Source organism: Narcine bancroftii, chromosome 3, assembly GCF_036971445.1.
Source record: "Narcine bancroftii isolate sNarBan1 chromosome 3, sNarBan1.hap1, whole genome shotgun sequence".
NCBI lineage: Eukaryota > Metazoa > Chordata > Chondrichthyes > Torpediniformes > Narcinidae > Narcine > Narcine bancroftii.
Window position 1 is genome coordinate 352674071 of NC_091471.1, and position 21088 is coordinate 352695158.

General features: G+C 41.4%; 1 protein-coding gene across 9 annotated transcripts in view; it reads left to right on the plus strand.

Moving 5' to 3' along the window:
* Window positions 1-7002: 7002 nt before the first annotated feature.
* tex2 (testis expressed 2) overlaps window positions 7003-21088 on the plus strand; it is a 107759-nt gene continuing 93673 nt past the window's right edge. For 6 of the 9 annotated variants that reach the window (XR_011354826.1, XR_011354827.1, XM_069929798.1 and 3 more), the window contains exon 1: window positions 10719-10806. The gene's annotated coding sequence lies outside the window, so the exon portion shown is untranslated. Of the gene's footprint in view, window positions 7053-10718; window positions 10807-21088 lie in introns of those variants that run through there. The other 3 variants (XM_069929800.1, XM_069929799.1, XM_069929801.1) reach the window with 3 other exon arrangements.

The window sequence follows — 21088 nt, forward strand, 5'->3', positions numbered from 1 at the left end:
CAGGCTAGTAATTGACTATAACCAAACTATTAATTGGTATACACTCCTGGATGCATATCCCCTCCCTCAAATTTCAGACATGTGAATGATATTGCGCAGTATCTGGTCTATTCGACCATTGACCTGAAAGCTGCCAATCCATCCATATGCAGCATTTGAGGCTAATGGTCATCATCTCTATCAATTCTGGAGGGTCTCTTTTGGTATTTCTAACAGGGTTTCTATCTTCCAGAGACAGGTGGACAGAATGGTGGATGAGTACGGGTTGAAGGCTACCTTCCCCTACCTCGATAATGTGGCCATACCTTGGAAGACCATAACGCCAACCTCCAGAGCTTTCTCCACACAGCAAAAGCCCCGAACCTCACTTATAACTCTAGCAAATGCATGTTCAGGACTAAACATCTGGCTATCCTGGGCTACGTGGTGGAGAATGACATAACTGGCCCCCAACCCCAATAGGATGTGCCGCCTGTTAGAACTCCCCATTACTAGGACCACAAAGGCTTTGAGGAAATGCCTGGGGCTTTTCCTCATATTATGCCCAGTGGATCCCTCAAAACGCTGATAAGGTTCGTCCTTTCTTAAAAGCCACTACTTTTACCCTTTCGGCTGAAGCCCAAACAGCTTTTGACTACCTCCAAAATCGCATTGTGAAAGCCGCCATGCATGTAAGAATGTACCTTTCCAAGTGGAAAGTGACACTTCGGACATAGCCCTGGCCGTTACCCTCAACCAGGCGGGCAGGCAGGTTGCATGCTTCTCTCAGATATTGCAAGGCCACGAGCTCTGGAACCCCTCTGTGGAAAAGGAGGCTCAAGCCATTGTTGAAGCCATGAGGCACTGGAGACACTACTTGACTGGTAGGAAATTTACACTCCTCACTGACCAGCACTCTGTCGCATTCATGTTTAATAATGTCAAGAGGGGAAAAATCAAAAATGAAAAAAATTTCTAGGTGGAGGATCGAGCTTTCCACCTACAATTATTATATTCCCTATCGGCCAGGAATCCTTAATGACCCTCCAGATGCCTTATCCAGAGGAAGCTGTGCCTCTGCACACACCAGCTATCTGCGGTCTCTGCATAATGAGGTCTGCTATCTAGAGGTTACCCGCATGGCTCATTTTGTTAAGGCCCGCAATTTGCCCTACTCCATGGAAGATGTCAGGGAAATGACCAGGTCTTGCCGAATCTGTGTGGAGTGCAAGCCACACTTTCACTGCCCTGCAAAGGCGCACCTGATCAAGTCATCCAGGCCCTTTGATTTTAAGGGACCTTGCTCCTTCACAAACTGGAACACTTTCTTCCTCTCTAACATTGATGAGTACTCCCGCTTCCCATTGTCCATTCCATGTCCAGACACGTCCACTTCGTCAGTCATAAAGGCCCTAGATTCCATTTTCACCCTATTCAGGTATCCCAGCTATATTCATAGCGACCAGGGCTCATTCTTTATGAGTGATGAGCTACGTCACTACCTGCTGGCAAGGGGCATCGCATCCAGCAGGACTACTAGCTACAACTCCCGGGGGAAGGGGAAAATTAAAAAGAAAGGCTGTCAAACTGTCCCTGAAGTAAAAAGGCCTTCCAGACTCACGCTGGCAGGAAGTTCTTCCTATGGTGCTCCATTCCATCCGGTCACTACTATATACCATGACCAATGCTACTCCTCATGAGCTCCTATTCAATTTCAAAAGAAGGTCGACATTGGGAACTACACTCCCAACCTGGCTCACCGGTCCAGTCCTTCTCAAGAGCACATGAGAAGAAACAAGACCAACCTCCTGGTGGAAAGGGTGAAACTGCTCCATGCCAATCCCACGTATGCCTAGGTGGAGTACCCAGATGACAGAAAGGACACCACCTCCATCAGGGACCTGGAACCTGTTGGAACATAGGGTCCGTTGCTTCAAAAGCCCTGCAGGCCACGGAGCTCATTCTCATCACCCCCAGTCAGGGCCTCAGGGGATCCGGTTCAGGAGGAAAGTGCATCCCCAGGAGGAAAGTGCATCCCCCTCCACCATAGAGCTGGAGACCCAGCCCGCCTCTTCTCCCTCACAAGGGGACCAGGAGACCCAAGGAATCCAAGGTCCCCTGTTGCTAAGGCACTCCTCCAGGATCTCCAGACCTCCGGACCACTTAAATCCGTAAATTTGTAAATAACTGTATATTTTTCAACTTTTTTCTTTTCTGAATCCATGTTCTCTGTCTTCATTCACGCACCCTAAATTCTGAGGAAGGGGTGAATGCAGTGAACTGGGATTCACTAGCAGTGGGTTGTGCTGATGGCTGGCTCTGCCCCCATCTGCTCATATATAACCCTGGTTTCCCGCCGAAACCCAGAACTTTTCTGTGAGACCCTACCCTCAGTTATAAGCTAATAAAAGTATATGTTCTCCCTCCAGTCATGAGAGCTTTTATTCACACTACAATAGTTAATCCAGTTTACTTCTGACTCCATGAATTCTCCAAACTTTACCTCCGTATTTCCTGCCATTTTGTGACTTCTGACTTTTGTTCCTGGGGCTGTAGGGATCCACTGTGTTGAAAATCTGGCGTTTACCTTTTAAATTTTCCCTCCTCTGTTTGGAGGACAGGGGGGGAAAGGATGGTCAAGGGTGTCCATTTCTATTCTTGTTGACACTGTTATGTATTTGTGATTTAGCAATACATAAGTACACAAAGACGAGAAGCTTCCCTCATGGTTTAATACAAGTTAAAGATGGTTTTCTCGCGCCCCCCCCCCCCAAGTACACAGTATAGATGTGTGATGTCATCGTACTCAGCATGATGATGTCATACACGGAGGCATATATAAATAACAGGTGGTGGCGGGGAGGGGGAGGACGGATTGCAGAGAAGAAGAGGCGTGAAGGCTTTTGTGTGCTGGCTGTAAAAACATAGTCACGGTGCCTTTTTTATGTGCTCTCGCTCCCCCTAATGTCAACACCTGACTATGCCACTTGTGCTGATATCTGCCTGATGGCCTTGAGGTCAAAGGCACTAGACTGGAAAAACTTTTCCTTTTTTTTTGAATTTTTTCTTCTTCAAAAATATGCATAATAAAATATTCAATATTATAATATTTTATTACAAAAATATTACAACTTTTTCTTACAAACAACAAAAAACAAAACAGTCCCTCCCTCCCTCCTCCCTTCCATACATACGAATCTACACACTGTCAGAGCTTACATATCTTTTAAATATATATAATCAGTTGGGAAAAGTACATTTAAATGTATATAATAGTTGCATTTATAGTCATTTATCTTTATTACTGTATTTGGGCCCCTATGTGCTCCAGGTATGCTTGCCAGATCTTTACATAAATGTCATATTTATTCTTTAAATTATATGTGATTTTTACCTTGGGTATACAGCTGTTCACTTCTGCAGTCCATCGTGCTATAAGTAGAGAGGAGTTGGATTTCCAAATGATATTTTTGCCCTAGATAGTGCTATTTTTATAAATGAGATTTGATATTTATTCAATTTGTTGTTTATTTCCATAAAATTACCAAGCAGATATAGCTCCGGGTCACCCATGAAGGCCACTCCTGTTATCCTGGTTAATTTTTCTGTGATGTCTTGTCAACATGGCCTCACCTTCACTCATGACCACATTCATGTGTAGAAAAGTTCCTGTCTCAGTCCCTCATCTGAAACACATCTCTGATATATCTGTTTTTGTTCTGTGTAATTTCTGTGGGATAAGATATAATTGGTGTAAAAAATTATACTGAACCAATCCATATCTTGCATTTATAATTGATGTCATGCTGTCCTTAAACCAATCTACCAGCTATTTTCTGAAATCACCACACCCAAGTCCAACTCCCATCTTTCTCCTGACCTCTGTAAACCTGGTTTTTCACTTTTGCTCTGGAGAGAAGAGTACATTTTTGTTGTAAATTTGTGTATATTCATCATCTAGACCAGGGGTGTCAAACTCAAATTCACGGAGGGCCAAAATTAAAAACTTGGACTAAGTCGAGGGCCGAACTAAATATTTATTGAAAATTTTCAACAACATCTGCATGTTTTCTCTTCTTTCAACATATGTAATGTTAAACTTTTTCTTATTAAAATAAATGTTTAATAATAGTTTTGGATAAACTCTTTCATTGTCATTGTCATTGGCCCATTTCCTTTGGAGATCTGAAACCGTGCACATGACGAGTCAATGAGGGATGATTAAAGCAGTGGTCTTCAAACTTTTTCTTTCCACCCACAGACTACCTTAAGCAATCCCTTACTAATCACAGAGCACCAATGGCACAGGAATGCGAGTGGAAAGAAAAAGGTTGAGAACTGTTGTATTGTGGTAACTCCACATCTGATTAGGTTAATTGTTAGGCAAGTGGTCAGAGAAGGGACCCCCCCACCCCAAGAAAGGCTTAAATCACAGGAACAAAATAAGCTTCCGTCTCACTGCTCCCAATCTTACACACAGTCCTGATGTGGAATGTGGGGTTGCAGCTCCACGTTCACCCGAGTTCAGGTGCTGTCTGTGTGGAGTTTGTACGCTCTCCCCTTGTCTTGGACCAACAGGTCGGTCGCCTGACGAAGGCACCCGAACCCCCCGTTGAAGCGCCGGCGTCCGGGGCGGTGGAGGAATTGGCTGAGAAGAGCACGTTGCTCGCACCCCCCTCCCATGGTTGGAGAGGGATTAAACTGCGATCTCACGGCGCCGGGCTCATCTCCAACAAAAGGAGCGGGAGGCAGGGTCCGCCGTGCATGAAGTGAGGGGGAAGGCATCGCCAACGAGACGTTCGGTCCGGCGTCGCCGCTGAAGCGCAGACCCAGCGAGGATGGTCCCCAACTCCAGCCACGTCTGGGTGTCCGGGAGCCGTGTGGGCTGAATGCGGCGCTCCGATCCCCAGGATTCGGGACTCTGAGATCCCTCCACACCTCCGGCGTCTTCATTTTCACCTTCAGTGTGCATGCACTATACTGGCGCGGCGGCCAGCGGGCCAACTTTAATATATATTTAATATGATCTTGCGGGCCAAATATAATTATATCGAGGGCCAAATTTGGCCCACGGGCCAGAGTTTGACATGTGTGATCTAGACTGTTTGTTCCGTTTCACTAATTTCAGGTGGGGTCAATGTTGGTCCCTATCTTTCTCTTAAGAACGATCTAAGCTGGAGAAAACAGAAGAAGGTCCCATTGTCCACACCGTATTTGTATTTTAATTGTTTGAAGGACATGAGAATTCCTTCGGTAAGTAGTTAATGTTAGTGGTGAGTGGTCTGATAGAAGCCTTGCTAGGTATTCTGTTTTTATCATTCTACTTTTTAACTGGGTAGGAATTAAAAATAAATCAATCTCTTGTATGTGAATCATGCACCCTTGAGTAAAAGAAGTAGTCTCTCTATCTCTCTGTGGGATTTAATTGCCTCCATATATCGATAAGATTTAGATCCTTCATATGTGAAATTGTGATTTTGCTCCTTTCGCCCTCATAACTGTTCTTGTAGATTTATCTAATATTGAGTCCAAGCAAAAATTCTTCTCCAACCTATAGATTTTGTCTTCCCTCTGCTGTTTTTAAGAAGACATCCTTCATAAAGGCTTCATCATAATAATATGGAGCATAAATATTCATAAATGTCCATGTTTCTCCTTAAATTTTACAATGTGCAATTATATACCTTCTGGCTTGATTAATTAACACTGGTGTATTTTTATTAATTAAAATTGCTACCCCTCTTGCCTTTGAATCAATGGAAGATGATATTATTTGTCTTATCCATCCTCTTTTAATTTATCATGTTCCAATTTGGTAAGATATGTTTCCTGCAAAAAGATTATATCTGCTTTCAATTTCTTTAGGTATGCCAATATCCTTTTCCTCTTCACTGACCATTTATCCCATTAATATTAAGGCTAATAAATGTTTGTGTTTTATCTATACCATTTTTCAAACAAATATTGTATAACAATAAAATCTGTCCAATTTAAAAAAAATACTGTAACATTTCCCTTTTAAGAAACTTTTCCCTTTTAAAAAACATTTCCCTTTTCATTTCACTTGTAAGGAACATTTTAAGAAACATACACATTTCCCCTTTAAGAAACACACACACATCCCTAGCTCTCTTTTCTTTGGCTTGGCTTCGCGGACGAAGATTTATGGAGGGGGTAAAAAGTCCACGTCAGCTGCAGGCTCGTTTGTGGCTGACCAGTCCGATGCGGGACAGGCAGACACGATTGCAGCGGTTGCAAGGGAAAATTGGTTGGTTGGGGTTGGGTGTTGGGTTTTTCCTCCTTTGCCTTTTGTCAGTGAGGTGGGCTCTGCGGTCTTCTTCAAAGGAGGCTGCTGCCCGCCAAACTGTGAGGCGCCAAGATGCACGGTTTGAGGCGTTATCAGCCCACTGGCGGTGGTCAATGTGGCAGGCACCAAGAGATTTCTTTAGGCAGTCCTTGATGATACAACAGAACCTGGAAGCACAGGGCAAAGGCCCACAGAATCTTCCAAATAAGAACCCCTCTCTTTCGTGGCATCTTTTAAAAGCGCTCCTCTCCCAACACCATTTCCCCCTTAAATCGGAGTTCTCACCCTGCTACTCTTCACCATTTTCCTTTCTTTCCAGAACTCTCCATGTAAATTACAATGATTTTTATTTTTGCAGTAAAAACAAGATGGTTCAGTACTACCAAATATAAATTTAAAAAGATGCATCTTTCAATTAGTCCCGTTTTAAATGGACTTTTCAGTCTTTTCATCTGACGACTTTAATCTTTTCATAACTTTCTTAAAATTCTTCCACTTCTTTATTCTTGAAAATTCATCAAATACCTTCTGAGAAATCCACCCTCAATATCACTGGGTAAGTCATTGAATATTTAAAGTTTTTAGATCACATTTGACTCTTTACTTCATCAAATTCCTTTCTTTGTTTGATCATTAATGGGCCATTGTTATATTTTGAATATTCGTATGCTGCTTCCAAGATCGGATCCTTCACCTGGTAACTTAAAAGTCTTACCTGGACTGGTTCTGGTTGCATTTCATTGCTTCTTCTGGGTCCGAGGTCCTGGTGAGTCCTTTCAATTTTCAACTTTGCATTTAACTTGTTTTGTCCCAGCATTTGTAAGATCCATGTTTCAAAGAAGCTCACCGGGTCTTTCCCCTCGATTCCTTCTCTCAGTCCAATGACTCTTACATTGTTTACGTCTGCTGAAATTTTCCATCTTGTCCATCAATCTTTTTCTGTCTGTGTCCATGCTTTTGCTTTTCCTTCTAGAGCCTTTAGCCTGTCTTTTGTTTTGTCCAGCTCAGCATCTACTTGAGTCATTTGTTCCGTTAAATCTTCCATGATTTCCGATATGTCTCTTATTGGTGATTCAACAGTCGTGAGATGAGTGCACAAAATTTCCATCTTGTTCAGGATGTTGGCAATGTCTTGGGCCGACCCCTCAGCTCTGCTGAGCTCAGCTGGTCCCAAGACCCCTCCTGTGCCACTCCTCATCAGGCTTTCACTCGATGTTCCTGGCTGAACTGTTGCTCGTTCCAGACTTTGTTTTTTGATTGGCTTGGTAGTTTAGCTCTAGTTTTATCCATTTTTGATGATAAAATTCTGTTTTTTGATCTTTCAGACTGTATTTTTAATACTTTATATGGAGAGCTCTTTCAAAACATGTTTGCTCAGATCCTCAGCATGGCCACTTTTCCATGAATATTTGTAAGCTGCTTCCAAGCTGACTGAACTTTGCGCGGAAATGGGGCCAGGCCCATCTTTTGCAACACATGAGACAAGTAGGACCTCTGCACATAGCAGCACTGAGTGCTCTCGTACTTTGGTTCCATGCACAGTCTGATGTAGCCACACACAAAGGTGGTTGTCAGGGTGAGGGACACATTGGGTACATCCTTGCCTCCATTATCTGGTGACTTATACATTTCAACCTTTTGGACCTTTCCTTGAATCACCATATGAACTGGAAGACTGTTTTGGTGACGACCAGGGTGGAGATGCAGAGGATGGGCCACACCTGCCATCCCAAGAGTACCTCGCATCTGATGACTGTGTTCTTCCCCATTATTGAGAAGGAGCGCTGTGCCCACATCTCAATTTCTGGTGGATCTTTGTGATCTGCTTTGATCAATTCTTAATGCACACCTCGGCCCCTCCAAATCAGATCCACAACACCTTCAGGAATTCAGATCTGACTGGGAAGGGGATGATGGACCAGTCAGACCAGTTACCTAAGAGCCGTGCTGATGCCAAGTCAAAATTGCCGCAGATGCTGATCGATCTGCAGACTGATTGTGTATCTGAACAAAAGACGGCAAAATCATCCATGTATAGGGAGGCTTATCTGCCCAATGACCTCCTCACCTGCTTCCACTTATTCATTTGTCAGCTCCTCCCGGAGCCCTTATCTCTTTAAACTGGTGAACTCCCCTTTACACCCTCATTTCATGATGTCTTGACCTGATATACCAGCCATGCTTTTTCCCTCCACATTTGCTGCCTGATGGAAAGAGATATAGGTGCCTCAAGACTTGCACCACCGGGTTCAGAACCAACAACTGTGGCAGAGTATATAGAAATATTTTTGGGAGATAAATTGGGAAAGATTAGAGTAGGTTACATACAAATACTTTAAAACAGATCTTATTTGAAATACTGGAGACATCCAGTATTAGAAACTTTGAAGAATGCCTTTGGAGACTTCACAATTAGGTGTCAATTGGACTGATGTTGTGGAGTAAATGGACTATTGTCTTTTAAAGCAACAGAGGAGACTATAGGCTTCTTCAGGTGTATTCTCCGCTAAGAATGCGCCTGAAGAAGAGAAAGCGGCCCTTTGATTTGTTGTTCAGGTGGCAGTGCTAAAAGCGCAGCACTGGCCACCTGAAGGGACAGCTGCACCGGGATGCGCATCTGAGTGCACTCCAGCTCCTGTCCCTTGAGCTGTCAAGATAGGATGGTTGGCTGTCAGCTGGGACAGCCAGTGCGGGCTATCAACGCGAAGACATCCCCCGTGGAATGTCCCCACACTGATCGTTCTTCCCCCCCGGCGGGGGAGAACGAGGCTGGAGCGGCCGGCGGGTGAGTATGGCGCTCGTCGGGTACCGGCATTGTTTCGGCCAGCCCCTTCTCCCCTGCCGGCCACTCCACCCCCCGTTCTACCCCATCAGCCACTCTAGCCCCGCAGTCCCTGCACTGACAGCCCAGCCAGCTGCCTCTGCCCCGACATCCTGCGCCGGGATAAGGAGCAGCTGGGAGAAGAGCTGTCAGGTGCTCTCCAGCTGACTGTCATCCCGAATGCAGCTGATTCAGATGGCTGGGGAGGCCACAGTGCTGCGGCGATTATCTCTCTCAGAGGAGGGTTACAAAGTTCACCTTGCAAGCGCCTCCTGCACATTCACGTGGCCTCCAAACAGCCGCATATTGCCAAAATATGCGGCTTTACAAGCGGGGCAAATTGGCCACCTGAAAGTGCCTATAGTGACTTCTCACACCTTTTTGCAGGAGCTTTGAAGAGTGCTTAGTGAGGTCACTGATGGGTTCTTGTTTACCCAAAAGCAACAGTTGAAAGAGCAGACTGGTGCCCTATTGTCTACAGAAGACTTGCTGTTGTAAGAGGGTCATGTGGTTTTGCAAGTAGAGAGAGAGTCAAACAGGCTGTCTCAGTCTCAGTGTGTGTGTGTGTGTGTGTGTGTGTAAGAGAGAGAGATTGGATTTCAGCCAGCAAGAGCAGCAAGAATTGAAACAGAAGCTCCAGCATGGAAGATAGCCTAGTCAGCTCTTGTGGTTCATGCAAGAGTAGAGGACTGGCTGTCTAATGTTTCACTTGGAATAAGAATCATCTGGAGGGAGAACCCTGATGGGGCAAGTCTCTGAGGTGACTGATGGAAGTACCTCAGTTGTGGAAATCCTGGAACAACAAATCTCTCTTTGAAAACCTACAAGAATCTTCCTGAGCAGTAACCATTTACCTTTCGAGCACCAAAGCCTGGTGAACTTTATACATGTTAAATTCTGTGCACAGTACAAGAATTGCCTGCAACCAGTGAACTTGGAGGAATAAGAAGTGAGATTGGACTGTGAACCAAATAACTTTTCTGAACTTACACACACATTACATCTATGTGTGCTTAGAATTAGTAGGGGGTTAGGTTAAGTGAAGTAAGTTAATAATAGATAAGTTAAAGCTTGTTTCTATTTTTATGTTTAAAGATAATTAAAAGCAACTTTTGTTTAAGTAACCAAGTGTCTTGGTGAATATCTATTGCTGCTGGGTTTTGGTGTCCTTTGACCTTGTAACACAACAAACTCAATCAGGTATCAGGTACTCATTTAAAGACTCTTTGCACTTTATTGATTTTTTTCTCTTTGTATTGCCCGGTCATGTGTTTACATTTATTTGTTTACACATGTAAGTTGCATACAGTTTTTTGTTTGGTTACTCCAGATTCATTATCTGCAGCCCCTTGTAACTCCATTACATTACCAAGTTGATAACACTGCCAACTGATCGAGAAAAGCAATATTCATCGAGCAACTACGTGAAATAAGACAATTTGTACATCCGGAAGCATTCTGGATTGCAGGCACTGGTTAATCCTGCACCACCAGAGCATGCAACATCATCCATTAATCACCCTGGCCTGTGCCCTCGTTCGGCATCCATTGGTCACGTCTGAGAAGAAAGGCCGGGGAAAGGCTGCTGTGCGCATGCGTGGTGCCACAGCAGGAGCAGCAGGGGGAGGGGTTGCCGGTGTCAACAGGCTGTGGCTCGGGCGCCGTTGTCCAGTGAGTGCCATGAAAGTGTTCGGGTAAGGTGAGTGGTCGCCTTGCCCATTGATACCCCCTTCTCACGTTGCTCATTGCCTACCACCCACCCCCACCCCTCCTGGGGGGCGAGGCTCGCTGCCCACGTTGAGGGAGGACAGTGGGCTGAATCCCATTGGAGTCCGCAAGAGCGAGGCCCGAGCCCCGCACCACCCTTGCCCCGGGGCCGATTCCCTCTCTCGGGCCCCTCCACCCGCCGCTTCTCTCTTCCTTCCATAATTATAGTGGAGAATTCAGTATCATATTCCTGGTGCATCCACAATATTTAGTAGGAATTACTGTTACCCGCGTGCCAAAAATGTGGAAGGGTCATGTGTGTCGAAAGAACTTTAAATGGCGCAGGTTTGTAAAGCGACAGTTTTTTATTTTAAATGGAAATTATTAGAAAGCACATAGTACACATTTGGACTATGGAGCTTGTTTGCTCTGCCGTTGAATACAGCATCCCTTAGAAAATACTGTAATATTTGCTCTTGGATTGCAACATTTCAACGACTTCTGCCGACCTGTATATTCCTACCCCAAAAAAGTACTAAACACTTCCTACCCTGTAACCTCTTTCTATCAAAGAGCCTCTTGAAAGCCCCTAATGTTTCAACCTCCACCACCACATCGGCAAGACATTCCAGGCACCCACAACTCTGTTTTTTTAAAAAAAACTGCTACTGATGTCTCCCCTCAACTTGTCTCTCTTCACTTTTTAGCGATGTAAAGATTCCATTATTGTCACATAATTCTCCATTTAGAATGTAACATACATAAAATTCTTCCTCTGATGTTTGCTGTTCTAGCTCAGGTGAAACAGTTGGATGTGAATAATAAAGATTGCAGTCCAGGACTTTAGTCCATAGATTGAAGTGTTTTTTTTTTGAAGATGTTAAAGTTTGATGCTTTTGCTACACTCTTACTATTTAATCATGAGTTTTTAATGTGTTTTAAAAGTCAACTGAACTGCAGAAGAGTTGTCAGTGCAAAATAAAGGTTTGAACAATGAAGGTAGTGAGTGGTACAGATGTTTTTTGGTGGGCTGGCAGATTAGAATTTGAGTATTGGCCCTTTTTTTCTGAACTCAGTATCTATTCATTCATTTTAATATGAATCTACAAATTAGGAGCAAGTATAGGCCACTTGGTCCCTTGTGCTTATTCTTTGGTCTAAAACAAGAATGCAACACAGTGCAAAGTTCCTGGCTGCTTCAATTGTAAAGTCAAATAGCTATTCCATTTCTGAAAGTTTTATGTTACTGTCTTTTCAAGAATCTATTCACTCTGGCCTTTGAATTGCTTCCACTGCTCTTTGAGGAAGAGAATTCCAAAGACAAATGATTCTGAGTCGTGTTTTGCCACCTCCATGAGCTGAGTATCCCTGTGCTTTTTAAAATGTGGCCACTGGTTCTAGGGTCTCCTGCAAGAGGAAAAATCCTTTCATACCTTAATGAAGGGCTCAAGCCCCTATGTATCTTTGCTACATAAAGTACACTATTTGACCTGCTGAATTTTTCCAGCATTGTGTCTGCAGACTTCCAATAATCCTTTCTACATCCATGCTGTCAAGACGACAGAATCAAATATGTTTCAATAGGGCATTGTTGTTGTTCTCAACTCCATTGAATGTAAGCTAACCCTGAACAACATTTCCTTGTAAACACCTAACCATTCTAGGTATTCTTCTAGTTGACCTTCTCGGAATTGCTTCCCAAACAGTAACTTCTTAAAGTTCAACACGATACCTATTGCTCCAGTTGAGAATGGCAGGAATAACTCCTTAAATCCTTTTAGCATTACATTTGTATTCATGTTCTTTACAATAAACCTAGCTAAATTATGATAATGTGTTCATATTACATTAGCCCTTACAAATTTCTTTAAATTTGAAATGAAACGTCTTCTACTTCAATATCCAGTTTGTTAGTCCAGTTGGCCTCCTGAGCTGCTTGTTGTATTAATGAGGTACCTCCCAATGATCAGTAATAACTAGTAGAAGTCCCTGGCTTCAACCTCCATTGCTGCCATCCCCAATAAAATCTTAAAATTTGCTTCATTTTTAAAGTTGCTCACAAACTTTGAATCAACTTGCAGGCTTCTTTATAATTTGTAGCCTGCAGATTCTCCCTGTAGTAGAGACCGTGACAAGATTTGTGGTATTGGATATGTCTCACAGTTCCTTCTATCTGGGTGATCGATTTGTATCCAAATTACAGATGTTGATTTTTTTTTTTCTTTCTTCCCGCCCCTCAACCACACAGAAATGTATTTCATTGCTTTTCCTGTTTCTAGTTTTAGGTACTCTGGCTTTAATTCTATTTATTAAAAAATATAACTCCCAACATTAAACTACTATGGAAAGGGATAATAAATATAAAATATAGATAATATTTACAATTGCAGTAGCACACAAAAAAGTGGCATTTCAAAAATGCAGACAAGTGTTGAAGTTTATGATAGGGCTAGGTTCAAGAGCCTGATAGTGGGACAAAAAAGATTCTTGAACCTTGAGGTGCTGGACCTTAACTCCTTTTTCAAGGTAGCAGTGAGAAGAGGTTGTGACCAGGTTGACTGAAGTCCTTTGTGATGTTGCTGCCATTTTGAGGCACTGACTCACAAATGTCTTCGCTGGATGGGAGGTTGGAGATCATGATCCATTAGAATGGAAAAATTGGGGTAATAAAATTGCAGGTAAATGGAACAGAAACTACTGTTTGGAAAATAAGCACTGGATCATAATTATTAAACTGCTCCTTGGTTATGGCTGACTTTGTCATTGTGTTGGCAGTTTAACATTACATTATAGGTCATTATATCTGTTTTTGTATTTTCTTGGTTTTGTATCAGGAAAGTTAGCACATTTGTCCATATGTTTATGTTAACAAAGGGGATTATTTTATGTAATTTCTAGATAAATCCATTTTTAAGAATGCCTGGATATTAGAAAAATAATGTTGTGCTCTTTCAGTTAAGTGAATAACTGGGTGTTTTTTTCCTCAAATGAGGTACATATGGGAATCTTAAATATTTTAATTTATATTAATTCCATAGTGTTCAAATGAAATATTGGCATTTTGGAACTCCTGGACTCTTTGGAAGCATTATTTTAATTTAGTCATCAAGGATACAGCACTGAAACTGGCCCTTCAGTTCATTAAATCTGCACTAAATCATTAACCCATTTACACAAACCCTATGTTATTATTATATTTTGTTTCTTTCCCATTGTCCTCAATTGTTTAGATTCTGCCCTTGTGCGGAGTAAAATGATATCCTGAAGGTTTAGATGGAAAGGATCTATGACAATGAAGACATGATTTGGGGGGAAAAAAAACTTGAACATGCCTTCTTGCATGGCGATAGTGTTACCATCGGAGGAGGTTTTGTTTATTACTAAGCAGACTATTCTGAAAGCACTTCTCCATATCCATGATCCCCTCCATCAAGGAGGACAAGGGCAGCAGGTTCTCCCCCAAGTTGCATACCTTCCTGACTTGGAAATAAATTGTTGTGCGTTCCTCACCACTGACTTTAAATGCTGGAACTCCTTCCCCAGCAGCACTGGGTATGTCCTCACCAGAAGGACTTAAGTTCATGGCAGAGGTTTGCCATTTTTCCAATTAAGGATGGCTAATAAATTCCCTGGCAGCAATACCTAGATCTTTCAAAATGAATGATATATGATATCTGAATGGTATAGATTGACTGTGTCCCATCAAGCGTGGATAGTTTATAATCTGAGCATCTCATCAGCTTTCATTTGTCTTACTGTTCTTGTTTTAATTGTGGTTGAAGAGTGAAATATGATTGAGCAGATCGACTGAGGAGAATCCCTCTGCTTTTAAGAATCGTATCAAGACATCTCTTGCATTATCTGCCCTCAAATGGAATTGTGGGTTGACATTTCATCAGAAAGATTAGGCTGTCGTGTAGATACAGTAGTTAAAAAAAAATCAACTTTAATTGTTATAAAGACTTTTCAATCTCTTGAGTGTTCATCTTTTTCCACAGGTGTCTTGAATTTTATGGAGAAGCATTGAGCTCTGTTGATCGAAAGTTATTTCATATTATAATTTTCATAACTTGAAGAAAATGGCATTTGTGTTGTGATGTTTCTTAACTGTAAGGGATGTTTTTTTTCAATATGTATTTGGAAAATGTGCATGATTTATTATCACTTGTATTTATGGCATTGAATTTCTGTGACTTCCTGGGTTTGCTGAAGAAATCACAAGGTACTGTGGTTAAGTATGAAATAGGAACATAAAATTGCTCAATTTTCAGCAAACATAATTGCTTTACCAGCTCCTACTGTTCCTCTGGCAAGATCCATGACAAGATTATTCATGCCCTGAATTTTGACAATGTAACATGTATTCTTGTAAGTATATGGGGGTGGTGGTGAGAACATAATTGATTGGAGGGGATTTCAATTCTTGTCTGGATCTGGTCATGGATAAGTCAGCCAAGAAGGTGACGAGGACCAAGGCGGCTAAGTCCACCCTGGCCTTCATGAAAGATTTAAATCTCATAGGCACTTGGAGAAGGTTGAATTTGAGAGAAAGGGGTGACTCCTTTTACTCGAGGCAACATGATTCCTACACTAGAATTTTTTTTTTCTCTGGCATCAGCCCAGTTGGAATGTAGGATAGTGGAGACAGAGTACATGGTCTGGCTGCTGTCAGACCATTCATCCCTGACCTTGTCCATCATAACGCCAGATAAGCAGGCTACTGCGTATAGATGGCACCTATATCCATTGCGGTTGGGAAAACTGGAATTGTGTAGCTTTGTCAGAACTCCGATAGAACTTTTCTGCGAAATGAACTTCCTCTCTACTGATAACAATATTTTTTGATTTGGGATACGTTGAAGGCTTATTTTAAAGTTCAAATAATTGGATGCATTAAAGGAATAAAATGGGACTATATGAGGGAAATTAATAATTTGGAGCAGGACATAGTGCAATTGGAAAAAAGATGTGGGGTCAGAGGAAAAATATAGGGATTTAGTTAATAAAAAAGCTCAAATACAATATGTTGCAGACATGCAAAGCAGAGAAATTGATCTTACAATCGAGGCAGCAGTATTATGAGCTGGGGGAAAGGGCCCATAAAGTCTCATCCTGGCAGGTGACGGCGGAAGAAGTCTTGAAAACAATTAATGCAATTCAAACAGGGGAAGGCAAGAATTCATACAAGCCAAAAGAAATAAATGATGCATTTAGTAAGTTCTATAAAGAACAATATAAATTAGAATCGGGGTGGTGGGGTGGAAGGAGAATCGGGGTGGAACACTCTGCCAAAATAGATAATTTCTTGCTTTCATGGAACTACCAAATTTGGATCAGGAGGATCAAGAGAAGTTAGACACTCCTTCCTCTAGAGAGGAAATCGAATTTACTCTGAAGGCAGGCAAATTGCCAGGAGGATGGTTTTCCCTGTCAAATTTTATAGAAAATTAAGACCTTTTAATGCCCCTCATTAGGAAGGTGGTGGATAAGGCAGCGGAGACACATACCCTCCCGGAGTCATTACGGTGATTCCAAAAAAAGGCAGGGACCTATTATTGAATGTTGATTATAAAATTATAGATAAAACATTGACCAGTAGATTGGCAAAACATTTGCGGAAATTAACAAACCTGGGTCAGGCTGGATTTGTTTAAAGGAGGCAATCAGCAGATAATGTAACCAGATTGCTCAATATAATACACCTGGCACAGTCAGGGGAGGACCTGAGAATGGCTGTATACCTGAATGCGGAGGAGGCCTTTAATAGATTGGAGTGGGATTTTCTGTTTAAGACACTGGACAAATTTGGTCTGGGTCAAACATTGCATCATAAATCCCAGGCTAAAATCATCACAAACGGGCAAGTGTCTCCAGTGTTCCCGCTGAGTAGATCTAGTAGGCAGACCTGCCCATTGTCCATACATAGCTCTGTTCATACTAGCTATTGAATCACTGGCAGGTCATTTGGCAAGATCCAGACATAAAGGGGTCAAGATAGGCCAGATGGAACACAAAATCAATCTGTTTGCTTTCTATGTATTAGAGCAGTGGCTCTCAACCTTTTTCTTTCCACTCACTTACCACTTTGCCATTGATGCTCTGTGATTAATAAAGGATTGCTTAAGGTGGTATGTGAGTGGGAAGAAAAAGGTCAAGAACCATTGCACTAACACATTGTCAGCAAACAGACATGGGAAGACTGAGAATCACTGCTCTAGACCCAATTGTTACTGAGATATTTTGCTTCAGAAAAATTGTCATTGGCCCTTTTCCTTTGGAGTTATGAAACCATGCACATAACGAGTCAATTAGGTACAATTAAGAGTGGTTTTCAAACTTTTTCTTTCTACCCACATACCACTTTAAAGCAATCCCTTACTAATCACAGAGCACCTATGGCATAGGGAATACTTAAAATGGTACGTGAGTGGAAAGAAAAATGTTCAGAACCACTTCCTAATCCAAAGTGAAAGCTCAAAGCTGGGCTTCAGATGAGAGAAAGGTGTGAGTTGGACCTGATGAACAACAATGGAAAGATTTGTGTTTGAATAGCCTGATGGGAATTGTTAATGCCAGACACATGCTGGTGCAATATAATTTCTTGTACCTGCTATACCTCACACCGATTTTTAAAAATTGCACAATTCAAAACCTGAAATTTCAGAATTGTGCTTTAGGTGTGGCGTGGAGGTAGGAACCTTTGTCCACTCCACCTGACTGTATTCAAAGGTGAGATCCTTCTAGGAAGACCTGGGGATCACTGAAAAAAATTACAAAGCTGTATTTTCCACAGGATCCAAAGTTGTACATTGTAGGGGGACATTAGACAGTTTGTACAGTTTAGACTGTCCAAACACCAAATTCAGTTTGTGAAGGTTGTCTTGTCAGTAGCCAGGAAGTGTACAGCAGTTATGTGGAAGTCTGACTCCCAGCTATTGCACAATGGAATATGGAAATACAGAGTTGCATTCCCCTTAGAAAATCACCTATAATTTACAGAAGAGATAGGACACATTCATTGAAGTGTGGCAACTGTATCTGAGGCACAAATATAATTCACACCCCCTCCCTCCCTCCCTCCCTGAATAAAAGAAACAATCTGTCCCAGTAGATAAAGGATTAAGAGTATGAAATGGGGAATGTGGCACAGACAACGTGTTTTTTTGACCCTACATGTCTACTTAATATCCGAGTTCTCTAGTTTCAAGGAGGATAGCTTTCTTTGTCTGTATTTAGGTGGTTTTTGTATTTTTATATTATGGTATTTATAGTTCAAGGGATAGGGAGGGGAAGACTCTGTAAATCATGTTACGTGGATAGAAAATGTAAAATTCTGTTCATTGGAATTGCATGAGACTTTGAAAAATCAAAAATAAAATATTTAAAAAAAAAAAATTCATGACAAGATCCTGATCCGCATTCCTTGGGATCCATCTCTCATGAGTGTTCCCACTGTGTCACACAGTCTTTGCATATCTGGAAAAGTTTTCAAAGATCAAGATCTTGGCACAGAACTCATCATTATAAAGCTCCAATTGTCTCTGCTCTCTTGCATACATTATTGTAGTAGGTCGAAATTGTAATGCCTTTAGCCAAGTTATATAATCTAATGGTGTGGAAAATTGCTCAACTGTGCCCTGTTGCATTATACTTGGGAAATACAGTCTAGCTAATCATTACCTATTTGTTTATTAGCTCAAGAATTAGTTTGTCTTATTAAGACTAATTGTTTTCTGACTTCTGTGCAGTTTTAGGCCAAATATGGCCATAGGACTGAATGCCAGAGAAGTGAAGGTGAATGCATTGATACCAAGATAGCATTTCAAAGTTAAATGAGGAGGAGGCCAGGTATCTCAGTCAGAAAGAATTATTTTGCAAATTCTTCGGGGCAGTGTCCAAAGCTAGTCATTTCCAGTTGCTTTGTCAGTGGGTTTCCTTTTTTAATAAGGTTAGAAGCTGGTAGCCTGTTTATTGCACAATGTTCAACTCCATCAGCATTCATTAAGACAATGAAGCAGTCTAAATTTTAATTTGAAAAGACTTGGATTGCTCACTTATTTTTTTTCTATATTTATAGTTTAAGATGAGCACTAGATTTTGTCATTGAATTTGACAACTTACTACTAAGATAGTATTGAATCATTTTCTATTGTAAATCCTTGCCTGTTGGTCAATTTTATTTTATTATTTTAAGTTGTGGGAGTAATAATTTAAATTTCAAAATATGCATATATTATATATGTGTGTGGTTTATTTTCTCCATATTAGTCTCTTGTATGCAATTTACTTTTTTAGGTTACCATTTGGCATGGTGGTGCGTGTTGATGACCATTCAAAACGTACTGGAAGTTGTAGGGTAATTGGGCAGCATGGGCTTGTGGACCGAAAGGGCCTATTACCATGCTGTATGTCTAAGTTTAAAATTTACATTTATACCTTTATACCCTGACACATCTGATACATGTGGGAATAAGAAGGATCATTCTATTTTTAAGTTATTTAAAGAAGTATTTTAAAACTCTGCTTTGTTTTTTAAAATTTATAGGTTCTTAGCAATAATTTTTTTTGAGAAATAAATGTTCAATATATAACATTACTACAGGCAGAAACCATAGAGGCCCTGGCTTTGTAAACCAGGGGTTGCGAGTTTGTTCCTCGCTGGGGCCTCATTTCTGTGAGTGGCGCTTGACAAAGTGACGACTCTCTGTCTTACTTACGGTAGACAAAAGTAAAAGAATTTCATGTATGTTGCATTTTAAATGTATTATGTGACAATAATGGAACCTCAACCTTTTTAAGAATATAATGGAACGTGTAAAACTAAGTCCTTGATTCATAGCTGTTTAACTTTATTGTGGTTTTCTGACAAGTTGATGTGAATATATTGCCTACTATAACCATATCTAATAATAATGATAAAATGACAAGGGAATAAAGGACAATGCGTTATGTTGTCCAGTGAGGTAATGGGAGTTAGCCATATAACCATTTACAGCACAGAAACAGGCCATTTCGGCCCTACTAGTCCGTACCAAACATCTTCTCCCACCTAGTCCACTGACCCACACCTCTCCCATCCATATACCTATCCATCTTTTCCTTGAATATTAACATTGATCTCGCTTCCACCACCTGTTAGAAGTTCATTCTACACCCCCACCACCCTCTGTGTGTCAGATCTTGTTCACAATAAAAGTCACTTTACTTGACACTCTATTTTGCCTTAATTCATTATTGAAGAATAGGGAAAGGGAAAATGAGGAAAGGCTTTATTTGTGCACACACTTAATTTGTGGACTTTTTAAAGATAATACTTGAATTTCAGTTCTGTAAAACTCATAGTGTGCTATCCACTTATGTGAAAATCCCACTGGTTTGGCATCTGGCTTTGAGACCCCAGTTCCGGTGGTTCCATGGAGATGTGCAGAATGTGCGGTCTGAAAATTGCTGGAGAAACTCATCTGTAGGGTGTAAAGGGTGTTTCGAGCCTGAGCCCTTCATCAAGAATGTTGAAAGTCCAGCAGAAATTTCGGGGGTGAAGGACCTACTGTGCTGTTATGTTCCATGTTCTAAATGGGGGGGAGAGAGTAACCTGGAATTGAAGAAGAAGATGCTGTGTGGTTGGAGACTGTCAAGATTTTGCATGTTTTACTGTACTCTGTAACTCTTTGCACTTCTACTTTGTTCAGCAGTATGTTGGAGTTGGCTGCTTTCAGAAGCTTTGTGTACGAGGATGACATGACAAATTTGGGATTATAGAAAACTTTAGTTTAACTGAAGGCTCAAATTGGTTTGGCTGTGTAACTTTCAGGCAACAGAAACTTGACTCCTGTACATTGTCCTCATTATTAAAAGATCACTATTCTACTTTGTAATTATAAAGAGCTGTAATGTATCCCATTAAAAGATTATGAGCAAATGAGAATAATAAGAAACCTGAGACTTAGTTACAGTAGAGCTGTGAAGCCCTAATATTACATGCATAAATCAGGTATGAAGACTTGCTATTCCAAGCAGTACTGCAATTGATATTGTCTTGCTTAAGAACATGAGAAGCAGCAGCAAAAATGAGGTCATGTAGTTCTTCAAGACTACCTCGTAATTCAAATAACCTTTGATTTTTCTTTACCAATATTTTGTAGTTAATTGAACTTTTTTGAAGATGCGACCAAGCAGATTCATGAGAAAATGGTTGACATCTACTTGGACTTCAAGACTTTTTGATGCAGTCCCTTGTCCTTACCTATCCCAGAAACCTGGATCACATGGGGCCT